Source organism: Stigmatopora argus, chromosome 11 (genome assembly GCF_051989625.1).
Source record: "Stigmatopora argus isolate UIUO_Sarg chromosome 11, RoL_Sarg_1.0, whole genome shotgun sequence".
NCBI classification, from domain to species: domain Eukaryota; kingdom Metazoa; phylum Chordata; class Actinopteri; order Syngnathiformes; family Syngnathidae; genus Stigmatopora; species Stigmatopora argus.
The window spans coordinates 8,246,514-8,264,648 of record NC_135397.1 but is presented as its reverse complement, the minus strand read 5'-3'; the positions used below and the strand labels follow the sequence as shown (position 1 = coordinate 8,264,648).

The 18,135-nt window shown below is 38.2% G+C and overlaps 1 long non-coding RNA gene across 3 annotated transcripts in view; it reads right to left on the bottom strand.

The window, feature by feature from the left end:
* LOC144084884 (uncharacterized) overlaps positions 1-18,135 on the bottom strand; it is a 233,609-nt gene that overhangs the window by 91,848 nt on the left and 123,626 nt on the right. The window lies entirely within an intron of this gene.

Sequence of the window (18,135 nt, the reverse complement as noted above, 5' to 3'; positions counted from 1 at the left end):
AGGTGACGGCAGAGAATGCCTGACCCCAGCAAACACATATATACACACACACGGACTCCCTTCATCAGCTGCCCCCCTCACTTGTCCATATTCAACACTGGTGTGAATGCATGCATGCGCAGGAACCTCCACACTATAGGGCATGGAGTGGCCATGAAGAATGGCTACCATCTATTCACAACCATCTTCTAACCCAGGGATGTCAAACTAATCTTAGTCGTGGGACACATTGTGTCCTTCGGAAGGCTATTATGTGGATCTGCAAATATAAAAATGTTACTTATTTGGATGTCATTGAGGGCGTCCAGTTCATTATGCCTAGTGGTGAAACTAGGGCTGGCACCATCAATTAACGAATAATTAAGCAGAAAATGAGAAAACAACTATTTTTATAGTCAATGAATTCTTTAAAGATGTTCTTTGCCTCGAGAGAGCCTGCCCCACTCCTATCTTTGAGCATGTTAAAAACATTTTTTTTTTCATTTCTGTTACATTTGAATCAATCTTGCTTTTTGTTTTACTATTAAATAATTAAATAAAATCAGGAAAATGCAAATATTTATATAATCAAATTATCTTTTCATTCAGTTTATGTATTTTATTTTGTTATTTAATCTGTTTAAAAAGGGCTTATCCCATTACTGCAGTCCTCAATCTTGCATCAAGGAAAACATATTCTATCTACTTTTTATTTTAGTGAGAAATATGAAGTCGACATAATTTATTTTGGTGGGCCAAACCAAATTATGTTGGGGGCCGGATCTGGACCCTTGGCCACCAGTTTATCATCTCTACTCTAAGCCCTGAGGCTGTCTGGTTATAATGAGACGAGAGCGCATTGACCATCACTGCTTCTTCCCTCTTGTCCTTGATTTCTTCCGTGACCGAAAACCACTATTTCAATTATGCTTTTTTTCTACTCAGATACAAAATTACCAATGAGTGCACCCTTGCTGGACATACACCCTTCTTCAGAACCACTACCTCACAACATGGGCATTTTGTCCCCCTTCCTTGTTCCCCCCATTCTCTCTCTTTTCCCCCTCCATGTGTACTGTCCATAAAATATGCCTCAGCGTTATCTCTCCCCCCACGCAAGAGAATAATGAAAGGCAGTGGCATGACAGATTGGACATAGATGAGATTGCCGCTGTGACTATATGCACGACTCGCCTCGGCCCCAGCTTTGCATCTGAAATGGGAAAATGGTATGGTGGAGTGTGTGTGGGCGGTGGGAGAGGGGAGGAGGGAATGTTGGGTGCTAGGGGTGACAGAAGACACGAGGGGCAGAGGGTGCAGTAGTGTGGCAGGGGAGGGGCAGGTGGAGTGACGATGGAGGTTCAGTATGGCTGATGAGTTTGACATAAAAGGGGAGGGAGATCCTTTGTATGCATGTGTGAACGACTCTTTTGCTGTCAGGCAGCAGAATCCAAAAATGACCCTCTGACTCAATCTAAAATTACATTACATGCACTGCTTTTATCACCGTACAATAGCGGCGATATGATGCTGGAACACATCATCACTGCATATGACCACTAAATTGTATGAGATTAGGTAGATTACAGCTGGCGAGTACGGTTGTGAGAGATGGAAAGGCTGCCAAGATGGCTACCACAGCATGGCGGCACGATGCCAGCAGGCAACATGTGGGCACCTGTAACCGCTACGGCCAAACAGTATGTTTAGCGTAGATGGCAACAAATTCTACGACAGAAGGGAGGTAAAGGTGACAAAAGAGGGAAATGTGTAGTGCCGTTATCGCTAGTGAAACATGAGCAGTCACATGCAGTTTAAATAATTTGGACATCCATAATTGTCAGCGATTGGCTGGCCAGCAATTCAGAGTGTACCCCGCCTGGGCCCCATAGTTGGCTGCGATAGGCTCCGGCACCTTCCGCGACTTTTATGAGGATAAACCGTCCGTAAAATGAGTGAATAATTGTCAATGCCAGACAATGCGTTAAATTCAATGGCAATGAGTTAACTTTAATTTAAAATTTAGTCGTGGGGTAATAATGTTTTTGCATAAAATATTATGAGGAATGTATTGCATTATTTAGAGTAAGTTATTAAAATAATATACAGCAATTGGTATGATGATAATGAACTACGGTTGTTCAGACGAGCATAGTACAGACGCTCCCCTACTTACGAACGCAATTGGTTCGGAGCGATTGTTCATAAGTTGAATTTGTTTGTAAGTTGATTCAGTGCTATATTTTGTATTATAATTTATGTTTAAGGCCGATATAAGTATATTGAAGGTTTATATAAGTGCATTTGTATGTTTAAGGCTTGTATAAGTAACACGCATTGGTTTGTACTGAAAAAAAAAATAATAATAAAATGGAGAGAATATGTACAGTACTGTAGAGAGAGAGAGATATTTATGTATTAGAAACTGGCCAAAAGAAGCGACCTAATGACGATTGCACAGTTTTCTTCTTTTTTTCATCATAAATGATGCGGTAGCACTGTATGGCATCATTCAATTGATTTGAATCGGTCGAACGATTCAATGCCCGTGAAACGCTCACCACTCTCACGCGCATCAAGCTTCGTTATTATTGCCACTCGTTTCAAATGAAATGGCTTGCCTCTTCCTTGCAACTCCCTCAATAGAAGCCTTTAGCTTTTTACCAACCATATTCAATATTGGATGCATGAGATATTTAATGATACAAATGAAAAAGGTTCTTTGCACACTGGAGATACATTCACGCACTTCCGCATTGCAACGAAGAAGAAGGTAGATGCTGGGTGAGCTGAGCTCTCAAAGCGCCAGGCGTCGGTATTAGCGGCGGAAAGAAGTACTACTCCGAAAAAGGCGCAAAATATAAAATTGGACTTGCGAACATTTTTGGACTTAAACGCAATTTGCAGACATGTTCGTATGTACCGTTGTTCGTAAGTTAAAATGTTCGTAAGTAGGGGAGCGTCTGTATATAGTACGGCTTTTTTCTTTAAAAAATCGACATAGTATAGTAAGGCTAAGAAAGTCGGAGAATAAATCTGACTTCTGATTCTTCTCCTAGTTATTGCTGTGGTCCAGTGGCAAAAATATTGGTTCAGAACTTGAGGTGGGAATCAGGAGTGAATTCAATTCCACTCTTTGCAATTCACAAATTGTTTATTGAGGTAATGAAAAGTATAAATATAACTTCCAATCGCTTCATTTCAGAAGTCGCTGTGGTCCAGTTGCAAAGACAAATGGTCAGAACTTCTGGTGGACTCAAGTTCAAATCCGGAGTGAGTTCAATTCCACTCTTTGCAATTCTCAAATTGTTTATTTAGGTAATATAAAGGATAGATATAACTTCCAATCAGATCATTTCAGAAGTCCCTGTGGTCCAGTGGCAAAGACAATGTGTCAGAACTTCAGGTGGACTCAAGTTCAAATCCGGAGTGAGTTCAATTCCACTCTTTGCAATTCTCAAATTGTTTATTTAGGTAATATAAAGGATAGATATAACTTCCAATCAGATCATTTCAGAAGTCACTGTGGTCCAGTGGCAAAGACAATGTGTCAGAACTTCAGGTGGACTCAAGTTCAAATCAGGAATGAGTTCAATTCCACTCTTTGCAATTCTCAAATTGTTTATTTAGGTAATATAAAGGATAGATATAACTTCAAATCCCATCATTTCAGAAGTCACTGTGGTCCAGTTGCAAAGACAAACGGTCAGAACTTCTGGTGGACTCAAGTTCAAATCAGGAATGAGTTCAATTCCCCTCTTTGCAATTCTCAAATTGTTTATTTAGGTAATATAAAGGATAGATATAACTTCAAATCCCATCATTTCAGAAGTCACTGTGGTCCAGTTGCAAAGACAAACGGTCAGAACTTCTGGTGGACTCAAGTTCAAATCAGGAATGAGTTCAATTCCCCTCTTTGCAATTCTCAAATTGTTTATTTAGGTAATGAAAAGGATAAATATAACTTCCAATCACTTCATTTCAGAAGTCACTGTGGTCCAGTTGCAAAGACAAACGGTCAGAACTTCTGGTGGACTCAAGTTCAAATCAGGAATGAGTTCAATTCCACTCTTTGCAATTCTCAAATTGTTTATTGAGGTAATGAAAAGGATAGATATAACTTCCAATCACATTATTTCAGAAGTCACTGTGGTCCAGTGGCAAAGACAATGGGTCAGAACTTCAGGTGGACTCAAGTTCAAATCCACTCTTTCCAATTCTCAAATTGTTTATTTAGGTAATGAAAAGGATAAATATAACTTCCAATCACTTCATTTCAGAAGTCACTGTGGTCCAGTTGCAAAGACAAACGGTCAGAACTTCTGGTGGACTCAAGTTCAAATCAGGAGTGAGTTCAATTCCAGTCTTTGCAATTCTCAAATTGTTTATTGAGGTAATGAAAAGGATAGATATAACTTCCAATCACATCATTTCAGAAGTCACTGTGGTCCAGTGGCAAAGACAATGGGTCAGAACTTCAGGTGGACTCAAGTTCAAATCAGGAATGAGTTCAATTCCACTCTTTGCAATTCTCAAATTGTTTATTGAGGTAATGAAAAGGATAGATATAACTTCCAATCACATTATTTCAGAAGTCACTGTGGTCCAGTGGCAAAGACAATGGGTCAGAAATTCAGGTGGACTCAAGTTCAAATCAGGAGTGAGTTCAATTCCACTCTTTGCAATTCTCAAATTGTTTATTGAGGTAATGAAAAGGATAGATATAACTTCCAATCACATCATTTCAGAAGTCACTGTGGTCCAGTGGCAAAGACAATGGGTCAGAATTTCAGGTGGACTCAAGTTCAAATCAGGAGTGAGTTCAAGTCCACTCTTTGCAATTCTCAAATTGTTTATTTGGTAATGAAAATGATAAATATAACTTCCAATTACGTATAGGCGGGCCGCCTCGTGGTGTAGTGGGTAAGTCACCTGCCTGCGACGTGGGTGTCGAGGGTTCACGTCCCGGTGTCGCCAGTCAACGACTGTATGGTGTCGGCAGTCGGCCGAAGGCCGACTGTCGAACACCACCAGGAACCCCCCCTCCCAACTGTCTTCCGGTCAGCCGAAGGCTGACCGGAAATATTGTTTTGCTGAAAAAAATGACTAAGTCTTTATTTGAATTAAAAAAGGATTACCCATTTACTGAACTACTAGTGTAGTGATTAGTCAAACGAGAGCGGGATTCGAACCCCATCTCCCACATGGCAGTCAAATCCACTAACTTGAGGTCTGTCTGACCCATTGTCTTTGCCACTGGACCACAGTGACTTCTGAAATTGTGTGATTGGAAGTTATATCTATCCTTTTCATTACCTCAATAAACAATTTGAGAATTGCAAAGAGTGGACTTGAACTCACTCCAGATTTGAACTTGTGTCCAACTTCAATTTCAACCCATTGTTCTTGCCACTGGACCACAGTGACTTCTGAAATGACATGATTGGAAGTTATATTTATCATTTTCATCACCTCAATAAACAATTTGAGATTTGCAAAGAGTGGACTTGAACTCACTCCAGATTTGAACTTGTGTCTAACTTCAATTTCAACCCATTGTTCTTGCCACTGGACCACAGTGTCTTCTGACATGACATGATTGGAAGTTATATTTATCCTTTTCATTACCTCAATAAACAATTTGAGAATTGCAAAGAGTGGAATCAAACTCACTTCTGATTTGAACTTGAGTCCACCTGAAGTTCTGACCCATTGTCTTTGCCACTGCACCACAGTAAAGTTGGAAGTTGTATTTATCCTTTTCATTACCTCAATAAACAATTTGAGAATTGCAAAGAGTGGAATTGAACTCACTCCTGATTCCCACCTCATGTTCTGACCCAATAATTTTGCCAGTGGACCACAGCAACAACTAGAAGGTGAAGAATCAGAAGTCAGATTTATTCTCCGACTCTCTTAGCCTTACTTGCTATGTCATTTTTTAAAGAAAAAAGCCTTACTATACTATGTCGTTTTTTAAGAAAAGAAGCCTTACTATACAATATCGTTTTTTAAGAAAAAAAGGCTTCCTCTACTATGTCGTTTTTTAGGGAAAAAGCCTTACTATACTATGTCGTTTTTTTAGGGGGGAAAGCCATACTATACTATGTCGTTTTTTAGGGAAAAAGCCTTCCTCTACTATGTCGTTTTTTAAGAAAAAAAGCCTTACTGTACTATGTCGTTTTTTAAGAAAAAAAGCCATACTATACTATGTCGTTTTTTAAAGGAAAAAAAGCCATACTATACTATGTCGTATTTTAGGGGGAAAAGCCATACTATACTATGTTGTTTTTCAAGAAAAAAAGCCATGCTATACTATGTCGTTTTTTTAGGGGAAAAAAGCCATACTATACTATGTCGTTTTTTTAGGAAAAAAAGCCTTACTATACTATGTCGTTTTTTAAGAAAAAAAGCCTTACTATACATGGTCTTTTTTAAACAAAAAAGCCTTAGTATACATGGTCATTTTTTAAGAAAAAAGCCTTACTATACATGGTATTTTTTGTAAATAAAAAGCCTTACTATACTATGTCGTTTTTAAAGAAAAAAAAGCCTTACTATACTGTGTCGTTTTTAAAGAAAATAAGCCTTACTATACTATGTCGTCTTTAAAGAAAAAAGCCTATACTATGTTGTTTTTTAAGAAAAAAGCCTTACTATACTATGTCGTTTTTTAAGAAAAAAGCCTTACTATACTATGTCGTTTTTTACGAAAAAAGCCTTACAATACTATGTCGTTTTTTTTTTAAGAAAAAAACCTTACAATACTATGTCACTTTTTAAGAAAAAAAGCCTTACTATACTATGTCGTCTTTTAAGAAAAACGCTTTACTGTACATGGTCGTTTTTTTTAAATAAAAAAGCCTTACTATACATGGTCATTTTTTAATAAAAACCCTTAATATACATGGTCATTTTTAAAGAAAAAAGCCTGACTATATATACATAGTATTTATTTTTTAAACAAATAAAAGCTTTACTTTACATAGACCACTTTTTTTTTAAGAAAAAGCCTTACGATGTCCAGCCATTCAAGTCATTTTGCATGCCAGCTTTACGTTTGTACCAAATCTCGGGGTATTCTTTGCTCAGTTATGAAGCACGTCTAATAAGATGAATAAATATTTGACACTATCGTCGACAAGGAAAAAGAGTGTCGCCAAACTTTCGTCAAAACATATACTATATACCAGAGGATTACAGGTTACCGCTCTCCTTCTGGGATCAAGGATTCAATCTCTGGCCTTATTTTGTGGAGTTCACATGGTCGTCTGCATGAACTCCAGTTTCACACGACATTCCCAAAAGATGCATGTACTAGTTATTGAAAACCCTAAATTCTCCACAAATTAATATAACCCGTTACAATATTGACGGAGCACAACATACATCCTAACTGCAAAGATGAAGGCATATCAAACTTTGCAGAAACGTATTGTGGTCGTGTAAAGTTACACCTTTGTTCAAAATGTACATCCTTCAGTACATTCTCTTTAGAAATTCAGCAAATAGACTAATTGCTTGTATTTTTCAGATCAAATGCCACAATATTACCAAAAACACATTTGGATCAACTTATTTACCTGTAAAATGGATCATTGGGGGAAAAGGTTTTTGTTTTGACTCACAAATGTTGCCATAAGTGAAACGGTGTAAGCTTTCAAGGAGGTAAAAGGCTGGCAGATGTGTAAAAAATTGGAAAAAAATAGTAAACCTGACTTTTTTGCCACTAAAGTAGGAGCCAAGTTGAGGCTAAGCTACAAATGAGTTTGACATGACCCAGAGTGAAGCAGGTAAACAGGCCCAACCTGCTTTGCCTGAGGTGACCATCTGGCCCTGTCTCATGGCGAACCAGCCTGCGGGATGAACAAATGCAACCCCCGTCTCTCACTTGCACAAACTTGCGCTCACAGGCTGCTGTACCTGGTGTCCCCTCTTTGCCTGTCTGTGTTTTTGTTTTTGCCTCCCAAAAGCTGACATATTTTGGCTGCAAGCAACAGGAGGCATCAGGTAGGAGAACAAGCAAAAAAAGGTATCAACACACATGGGAGGCACATACACAGACATCCCTTTGTAAGACACGGAAAACATATGGCAATTCTGCACAGTGTTGTAGTCCTTAAGTGTTGCTAACTTGACCCGAGGCAATAGCAGAGAAAGCGAGGAAAAGGAAAGAATGGGCCAGAATTGAGAAAAGTGGAAGCTGAGGGAGTTGCTTAAAATTGGTCCAAATTATTGATGCAACGTTTGCAGACACCTGCTGGTGCAACATGATTCTGACATTTTCTTTTACGCACACAAACCCACATAAAAGCATGCTTTTCAACTAAATTCCGCGCACTAAATGGATGGATAAGTGAAAAGGCCTTATCATTGACAGCTTTAGATTCAAAACAGCCTCAACCAGCATTCAAAGGCAGCATTTGGAATTAATTTTATGCGTAGGATTTTTTTCACACATTTATTATGTAAAACAAAGCAAAGGAAGGCTTTTCTACTGGTCTGTCTGTGGCCTCTGCCAGTGTTGTGATGTTCCACACAAGATAAAATAGTCATAAAATGAAGGGAGCAAAGATCCAGGGGGAGGGCTGGAAAAAGTTAATGAATATGTGTAATCACATGCCTATCTCTGCTTTTTTTATTGAAAATCCTTTCTTTTTAGTTAATTAAACCCAATTACTATTGTAATTGGCTGAGTCTTGCATGTCCAGTTCAGTAGCATCATTATGGAGCTATTAAAGAAGATCCACTGAGATAGAGGAACAGAGCTTCCATAATCAACCAATCAATTAGGATGTTTGACCAAATGAGCTTCACTTCATCATCAGGTTTGATCTTATGTCCTTGGATTGGCTACAGCATACTTTCTTTTCCAGCTAAATGTTCTCATTCTAGCATAATTGCTGGTTTTGTGATTGGCACAGATACATAATTTTACCTGACATAATATAGTTATCTTTCCAGAGAATGTCATTAAAATTGTAAGGACTAATTGTAAAGCTTTTTGAACTGATGTGTGTACTCTCCACCCAGGACTGCAAGTGTGCAAAAGCTTTCAAAAGAATGGAAACTGGTTATAACTTGAATCTTTTTATGGACTAAACATTTGTAATTTTTTTTTATGAAAGGACGTTGCCAGCCAACAAAATCGACCTGAATGAGCTAAATTAATGTGTTGAAATGCTTTAAAGCCATCGTGTTCATTGCTTGGGGAAGGTGGTGAATATTCAGAGGTAGGTCAGCGATTTATTAAATTAGACAGAGCCGATATTCACTCTTAATTACAATATAGAAACTTCAAGGTTAAACCTGGTCTTAAACTGCGGAATCAAGAACTGAACAATCAATACATTCATGTATGACAGATATGGATAGCACGATAGAAGTGATTAAGACACAATGATGAATTCGTAAACTTGCAGAAAGCCTAAATATGGAAATGTGTCTTAAATTCAGTGAAAGGAAGGAGGAACAAAGAGTGAGCCAAACAGCTAACTAGTAAGCAAAGCAGTTTGTGAATTGCCACTACACTGGCACAGAATAACATGAAAGTCAATAGCATCTTGTTGTTGTCGTTGTTGCTGTTGTCCCCCACCCCGCCCAGTTTTTACCTGAAGATCAACTTCACAGGAGTGCCAGAGTGTTTGGAGGCAGAATCGATAACACTATCAAAGGGCAGAATCTCTACCTTAATGAAAGGAAAGAAAATACTGCAGGCTACAGGCACTGAAAGACCACAAGAGATCTTTGTGTATCAACACGCCTCTCACTAAATATGAAATCAATTCATTAGAGCCTTTATTTCTTTCCCAGACACAGTGCTTCACGAAGCTACACTTACCCTGCTTGTATACCCCCCTTTATTTTTCCTCCTCTCGCCATTAACGGTTAGACAAACTGTGGACGCTTTCCAGCGACAGAAGCCGCATAAACAGGTTAAATTGCAAAGGAGATTGTAATTTATCATTTCTTTATTAAAAAGTAATACGGGTGAATTAACTTTGAATTAAATTCTATTTGCATATCATTACTGGATTCATCTGTGTAAATTGCTTACAATCCCAACTGGGACATTGGGACATAGGATCATTGTCGAAATGTGCTCTCCTAGCCATTAGATAGGAAATGATAACAGAGCGAGAATTAATCTGACATTATTGGAACAATGTTAAAAGTGATACTTCAATCAACCTCAAATTGGTGTTGTACTTTTATAATTATGCTAAAAAATGTAAGATATTCAATTCAATCATTGCCTGATAAAGGGTTCAGTACTTTGCAGAACACATGAAATACTCAGACCTATATGAAGCATTTTCACCACTGCTCAAATTATAATGTACATAACCTGTACGTGAAGAAAACTGATTATGCTTGTGAAAAGACTGTAAGGTCCATTAAAGGAGCTGCAGGTAAACTCTGTGTAATATCAATATCCTTTCTTAGGTCAGTATTGGGTGCGAAGAGTGATGTTTTGCCCAAGAAAAACGCCCAAGCCTAACTACTACTGTCAGGTTCGAACACCTCCATAAAATATTTCATAAAAACACATTTCACATGATTTGGTTGACTCTCAACATTCCATCTGTCCCTCGAAGTGAGCCTAAAGCTGGAAGATCACCTTTTGGATATATAACTCACGTGATGTCATTCATCACAACATTCCTGCTTAGCTTCAATAACTTTTTATGGCACGTTTTAATGAAATCCTTTAGAGTGAGATAGACCAAGAAGGGAATGAGGCATATATTGATGGGCAATTTGATTGGCACATGACTCATGGGACATACCAAATGAGAGAAGTCCCAGGGGGAAAAAAATGGAGATAAGATTAGCTGAGCATGGTGAATCGAGTGCACTACAACAAATTCTAGACAGAGCAGAGACAGATTGAAAAAAAACATATTCCATACTCTCAATTTAGCATTTATTGAATTTCAATGCATGTCAGCAAATATCTCATAGATCTCTTTGTTTTTACTTTGGACACGCACACAAATGTCTCCACACATGGCATATTTTGCCATTTAAGACATTGCACTAATACTGTATGTATACACAAACAGACACACGTACACATATATGCATAGTCCAGAATCTCTCTGTGAGTGTTTATTTTCTCAAAAGGGAGATTCTTTAGTTCAATCATGACTCTTGATAATGAGCCATTTTGCAGACACTCAAGGGGATTTACTGTACATGTTGAAGATGTGAGGGCAAAAGAAAGGAAAACACAAACACACAACCACTTCATATATGAACAACCACAAATCTAGTTTGGCCGGGATGCTTTGGTTGTTGAGGCAATAGTCCCTAGCAGAGTGTCAGATGTTTAACCCACTGTGATGACAATTAATGTGGCTGAAACAGACATGGACAGCCTGGGGCCACAGCAGATATCAGATTTGGTTAAGTACAAATAAATATGTCCACAGTACACTTCAAGAATAGAAATGACACTGTTCTCCACTTTAAACTGATTACATTTAACACAACTTGATGAAGATATAGTATTTTGCAACTAACTACGGTAGAATTGTACCTCTTGTTCGCAATGATTTTTTAAACTTGTATTTGAAATATATATATAAAATTTATTTTTTTAATTATTTATTTATGTATTTTTATTATTATTATTTTTCTTTCATAAATGCTTAATAAATTTAAACAATTTCAGTTTTTCCACCCATAGAATGCAAATTAATTGAGTTTTACAATTGAACTAATGTGCATACGTGTAATGTTGTAAAAAAAATGCAGCATTTGAAAAAAAAAAGTGGGGAAAATATTAAACATCCAACTCCAAAGTTTAAGGGTTCTCAGCTTCCACTCAACTGGTCTTTGTGGAAGAAAATTATATTTGTTTTGTTTAAGAATAGAACACAAAACAGTAGGAACAATGCATCAGTCTGTCGGTGAACATTTTGAATGGAACAAAAACATGTTTTTCTCACAACTTTAAAAGGTGTGCATAAAATGCTCTGCACATTTGATTGTGCCATCAGCCGTGCTTTTCAACAATCACGTGCTGATTAGCTGAGAACCAAAAACATTCACAGTAATAGTAAGTAATGAATAACTTTTTTTTTCTTCCAAAAACAAAGCAGTTTACTTTTGTAGCCTTGTACTGGCATCATCGACAAAGACTGCGCTTCAGAGTCTTAGCACGTAAATATATACTTTCCTCCATGTCCCCGTCTAAAAATCAATTCCCCACCGATGCATGAAAACTGTTCCATCAAGCATTAAATAATCTTTTATTTTATTTCATGAAAGCTGATCACCAGTTCTGATTGTATTGCTGTTTGCAATTCCCCCCTCACATTGGTTTGAGCTACTTTCGCCATTTGCACCCCCTACATTTGCAGACTTTCTCTTATCTCCATCTGTTTTGGAGTACATACAAAATCTGTACATAATATATACACACATGAATGCATGCGCAAGCATATGGACATCACACACCAGCGCTCACACCCCCCTACACAACCGCACACACCTACCCAAGTGTCTTGTCCTCTCTCTTTTCACCACTTCCCTTTTATTCCCCTGCTCTCGCTGCATTTGCTTGAAAAATGTTTGAACTCCTCAGCTTGCTAAGATGTGCTGAAACAGAATATAAATTAGTGCCCCCCCATCTGTCCTAATGCTGCTGCTCCTTATGCCTAAGATGCTCTGCCCCCCTTCCCCGCCACCGCCAACCCCTCCCCATGCATAAATGATAAAACAATACAAAAGGAGGCGAGGCCTGCTGTCGAGGCACACATGAAAGAGGCACTGAACTCCAAGTTGGAATGACAGGATTCTAAACTTCCTCAGAGAGAGTGACTGGGGTGTGGCGCTTGGGGGGACAACAATGAGGAGCAAGTCTACATGTTTATGTATGTAGAGTGTGCCTGTGTAGGTGAATTCACTGGTATGTTTTCTAGAGCATAATGTATTTGCTTTTTTTCCTAGTATAATCGACATGGAGTTTTGCCTCAAAATATATATTTACGCATACACTATATCCATAATGGAACAACATATTACCTACTCAATACTTCAGTAACTCCAACGATATATACATATACAAATATACATACATATATATGTGATATTATGGTATTTTCCGTGTTTGTAATTTCTCATGCAATTGCACCTGTATGTAAATATATACAGGCTAGCTTTTGTCTAGGCAGCGTGGTGATCAAATGGTTTGCTTATTCGCCTCACAGTTCGAGAGGTCATCAAAGGTCGGTTCTGAACTAGCTGTCTGTTTGCTCCCACATACCAAAAACAACCATGGTAAGCTGGTTGAACATTCTAAATTGTCTTTAGGTATGAGTGTGTGCATGCATGGTTGTTAGTCCCCATGTTCCCTGCAATTGGCTGGCAACCAATTCAGAATACCCCCCGCCTATTCCCCGTAGTTGGCTGGGAAAGGCTCCAAGCCCCCCCTGCGACCCTTGTGAGGATAAGCGGAACGTAAAATAAATGTAAGGAAAAATGATTTGTTTTCAGGATGTTGAGTAAGGATGATTGGATGCAAAGAGTCCTTTCCACGAATCCTCAGCATTCACCTCTAGTTTAAAAACAAAAAAACAACTGGACTTTTATTTGTGGTGTCATTTCTCAAATCATCTGACCTGCCTCTTTTCACTCTTTCTCTCTCAATCTCTCTCACTCTCTCTCTGTCTCTTCCTCTCTAAAAAAATCTCTCCTTGCATATGTATTAAGAGGGAATTTGTTGTCCCCAGACACCAATTTGCATTAAGTGCACGCCATCATCAGTTCAAGAGAGGAACCATCACACTGTCTCCCATTTTATTATTATTATTTTATTTTTTTAACACAGCACAGGCTGAGGCTTATTAGGCCCATTCAGACAGATATGCTAAACATTTCTCTTCTTAAAGCGCCTTTGTCAATGAAGAGCGACGGGGGAGGGCTAGTACCCAGTAGAAATTATTGAATTAAGGACTTATCCAATCATTTAGCAATCCCTTAACAGCTCTAAGTGAAGACTACTTGCATGTCTCTCATCAGTTAAATATACAAAGACATTTATGTCAGGGTTGTAAATAAAGTATGTACTTCATTTAATATATAAAATGATTCATTAAAATACACCAAACACCGCAAATACAAAAAAAATAAAGTCAAAGGTCACTTTATTAAAGTTCGCCAAGCAACATTTCTAAGTCTGTGTATTCAAAACAATCTTTTTTTTAAATCTCAAAGCAACAACAAAAAGCCAAGGTAAAAAACAATTTCCTGCATGTTGTAAGTAAGTGCAAACCACTTAAATGTTGTCACATAACCCGACTTGCAAATGCCCGCGCTTATTCTTTCAAATTATTGCACTGGTTTTGCCAAACTTTTTCCCCTTGTTAGACACTTGCTTTCAAATTGATGTATGACCTCTCTTTGCAATTGCTGTCATCAGGCATATTTTGCTGGTTGTATTTTCCAACACTTTAAATCCAAGCCATCCATAGTATTGATGTCACACCACTTTTTTTTAACAATGTCCTTCTGGTGAGACAATTTGAAAAGTCTATATGCAATTGATTACAGTAAATGCTCTTAGAGGACATGCCACAGACATTAAAAGTAGTATACATCGCATTACAAGCATAATGTCACTCTTTAAAAGTACTGTATTATACTTGAGTGCTTTAATTACAGTTTTAATTATTCTATTATAAGTCTCTTAACGAGTTAATTTAAATTGTGACATCATCTGAAAAGCATAATTGATCCAATAATCACCCCTGAAATAAGACTGATTGGTGTAATGAATTCATTAAGCCAATTAAAAAGACAAAACCATTTTTACTGATCTTGGGAGTATAATATATATTTTAACGTAATATACTAGGCCTCGGACAGTCTTATTAGGAACGACTATGAAGGTGCAAATGCCACTTGAGTCAAAGACCTTTTGCTACCTCAGCGGGACAGGCAGCTTAACGTGAAGTTATTTAGAATTAATGTAATTCACTAAGGGAGATCCAAGATCCATTGAACCTTAGATATGTCGTCTTTTGTCTGAGGGCCTGAACAATGCTCTGTGATTTTAGCAGAAGCTAATATGATTAAAGCACACTGACAATGAAAGGTGTAATTCATTTTATCATTGGGAGAATATGGACTGGGCCAGGAGAGATGACAGGTTAGATTATTGAGGTTGCATGAGTGCATGCTCATTAAAATATAGCAGAAAATGATGGACAGCCAAATAAAAAAGGAAGAAAAAGACAAGCCCCCCCCCAAAAAATCTAAAGAATAATTTTCTTTCCATTTGGTGGTGGGAGGTAGCAGAAGTATACAGTTTAAAGGAGAAAGCCTTTAGCTTGGGAATTCCATTGAGAGATGTTTGTGTTCTAGAACTGTTCGTTCCTACAGGAAACTGGACACTGCTTCCACTCAATATGTTTTTCTTAAGCGTCTGAGTGGAACTTAACCGTAAGATATGACAAGGTTTTACCCCTGTCACTACGGTGGTTGTCTCCAGTTCGACTTTGTGTGGATACAGCGATGCATAAGTGCACTCCTTCTACCATTTTTTTTACTCTGCTGGGTGTGCCTAGCACACTTCTTTAGTTCCCAGTCAAGGGAGAAATACTACTTCTCATGTTTGCCTATAAAGTTACATGTCTATTAAGCAACCGCAAAAGAATAGTGCAATATTTATTTTCTGGATAATTAGGCATAACCCTAAAAAAATATAGACCTCCTACACACACACACGAATAAACTACAGTAGGTGGCTGCATAGGGAGGGGGAAAGACAGTGTAAGAGTTTTCTTGGTTAAGAGAGGGGCTGAATAATATGGAAAAAATGTGCCTGGATTGGAAATGTACATGGATTGTAGGAATATCCTATTTTAACTTTGTATTTTCTTAGTTGAAAGATATTTTCTTTTAATTTTCGTTAACGGTAAGTGTCAAATAATGAATTAGACCCATTGAAGTGGAGTGTTTTCTTCAAATGTCAAGTAAAGCACTTGTAATTGTAATGACTTATATGTGTTAAAAAAAGCTGCACAGCTGCCTCTGCTTTTGAGAAAGTAAAGGTTATGCTGCAGGAAACAAAAGAATGGGTTGAAGGGTATGTGAGAAAAGAACAAGAGAATTGCTACTGTTTATGATGTCCTGTTTTCTGCCCTAAACATGTTGGATTAGAACATCTATGTTTGAAAAAACAATTAACTTCATCAATGCCGTAGGTGTTTTTTTTATTATTATTATTAATTTTGTCACAATGGGACATAATTCCCATTATTTGCCTCAGCCAGTACTCCAGCAAAAAGGAAAATACTTATCCAGTATGTGGCTAACGTAAAGGAGAGTTATTGAGGCGCTTTTCAAATAAAAACTCTCCACGTATCAAATGATTACTTTTGTTCTGTGCACTTTTTCACCAAGCCGCACAAAAGAAATTAAATAAAACTTCAACTGGGAGAGGCGGTAACTCAAAGTTCATTTGTCTTTCCATGTCAAAATGGATGGGACGTTTAGTTCCGTCAATGGCAATTGAAGCCATGACAAGGAAGTGATCCAAAAATGTCCCAAAATTAAAAGTCCCTTGACTGCAAATCTTAGGATACAAACATTAAATGTAAACTTAAACATCCAGGCTTCTAATTAAAGATTTTAAGTTTGGGAAAAGCTGTTTGTCAGTCCATAATATCAGTGGGTATTTAATTGAAATAATTGTCAGTCCATCCAATGTGTCTATTTTTAGTTACAATACTAACGGATTCTATTATTAACTTTGCAACGGCACTTTGCGGATGGTGTAAAGAAAACAAAACTATATAGTAAAGGCCTTTGAAGCATTTTGACGAAAGAAAATCATTTTATTAAGACACCAGGGGACGATTTTAACTTGTCTCTTTCATCTTTAACATTTTTTTTCAATAAAAGCATACACCAGTGAGGGAAGATGCTATTTTTATACGGTGAGAACAAATCCAGGGATCGCTAGATGGCTAAGGTGCTGAAATGTATGCTCTGTGGGACAGCCTCATTAATAACAGTGACTCGTGATTGTTGTGGAGAACAATTGCATTGTGTGGAGAAAAGATGACAAATGCTCCTTTCTGTGCGCTCTGAGACAGCTCTATCTATTAATTATATGTATAACTTTATTTGCGATTCTTCACCACTCGAGCGACAAGACTGCATGTTCGGGTGCATTGACGTAGTTTAATATATGAGACTTGACTTAAAGTGTTTCGGTGGAATTCTACTCGGACAATATACTGTGCATGGTAGCTGGCTGTATACTACTTAATCTAATTTCATCTTATTTTCTGAACCGCTTTATCCTCATTAGGGTCGTTGAGGGTGCTGGAGCCAATCCCAGCTGTCTCCGGGCCAGAGGCGGGGGACACCCTGAATCGGTGGCCAGCCAATCGCAGGGCACAAGGAGACGGACAACTATGCACACTCGCACCCATACCAAGGGGCAATTTAGAGTGTCCAATCAGCCTGCCGTGCATGTTTTTGGAATGTAGGAGGAAACCAGAGTACCCGGGGGAAACCCACACGGGCCCAGTGAGAACATGGAAACTCCACACAGGTGGACGTGACTTGGATTTAAATCCAGTACCCCAGAGCTGTGAGGCTGCACGCTACCCATTGGCGCCACTGGGCCGCCCTATGCTACTTAATATTGCCTCTCTAATGCATGTTATATTTTTGGCATTTTTATCTGAAAAAGGCACCTTCTGCCCCGCCTTTGGCAGGCATTGGTGTGTCAGCAGTATCTGGCTTTTGAACCACATAGTCTGTCATTCCACTTGTCCCCTTTGCCCATATGTTATTACAGATTATGTTACTACCCCTGAAGCCAACTTATTGTTGGAATAAAATCTAACACCTTTATATTTCAGTGCCAGGTGGTTAAAGTAGTGAAAGATTCTGAGCCAGGAATGTCTGTTCACAAGTGTGGGGGGCAACAGAAACTTTAACTGCTGCCTTGTTCAATTCTAAAAGAATCAATGATATGTAATTCTCCCAAGAATAATAGATTGTGTTATGTATCTGAAATGACTTGTTTTGTTCACTTACAGCAAGGGTTTCCATACTAAATTAGAGACTGTACTTTAGAGGGACACAGTGTCAATCCAATGGTTAAAAATACAAAAGGAGATATAGCAGTCC